Here is a 605-nt window from a genome sequence, read left to right on the forward strand (position 1 = left end):
CTGAACAGTTAACACATCCTAATAAGGTCAGGACAGTGCACAGATGGAACGTCATCACTATTTAGCCTCATACCCTCTCCAAAACCACACACACACACACACACACAAAAAACTTCAGTCTTTTCTCAGTGGTCAACTGTTTTCAGAAGCTGCATCATCCCATACCCAGGGTTTGATGTCTCCATATCTCAGAGCTTCGATGACCAGTTTCAGACAGTCTCCAATGTCTTGATATGAAATCACACCTGTGATGAAAAAAAAAAGGAATATAATATGATGGTCACTGCCTAATTATAATGTTACATCAAATTAAACTTTGATGAAGAAAAGGACTCACTCTTTCTCATGCGAACCCACAACTGTTCCACAAAATCCAAATCACCCCGTTCCAAGAGAGAGTTGAAAATAGGAGTGTCTGTGTCAGACTTCGGCTTTGTGTTCTTTAAGAAAAGATGGGGAGAAAAAATGAAGATGCTGGGAAGCTACCACATGTATCTCTTGGACCATCTCTTGCTTTTAACACCATCATACCTCGGCTGTTTTTGCAGCCTGATCCTGTAGTGTCTTTGCAGTGTCGTGAAGCTCTAAAAGAAGAATTAAAAAAA

General features: G+C 40.3%; 1 long non-coding RNA gene across 1 annotated transcript; it reads right to left on the bottom strand.

Moving 5' to 3' along the window:
• Window positions 1–164: 164 nt before the first annotated feature.
• LOC111659684 (uncharacterized) lies at window positions 165–604 on the bottom strand. The gene is made up of 3 exons (XR_002761089.2): window positions 532–604; window positions 338–440; window positions 165–245 (listed from the first exon to the last, which is right to left on the bottom strand). It is a non-coding gene; the product is annotated as an uncharacterized LOC111659684 (long non-coding RNA).
• Window position 605: the final 1 nt, after the last annotated feature.

The sequence above is a fragment of the Seriola lalandi genome, unplaced genomic scaffold (genome assembly GCF_002814215.2).
Source record: "Seriola lalandi dorsalis isolate HSWRI2012SDOR001 ecotype SW California unplaced genomic scaffold, Sedor1 jcf7180001984108, whole genome shotgun sequence".
Classification (NCBI taxonomy): Eukaryota; Metazoa; Chordata; class Actinopteri; order Carangiformes; family Carangidae; genus Seriola; species Seriola lalandi.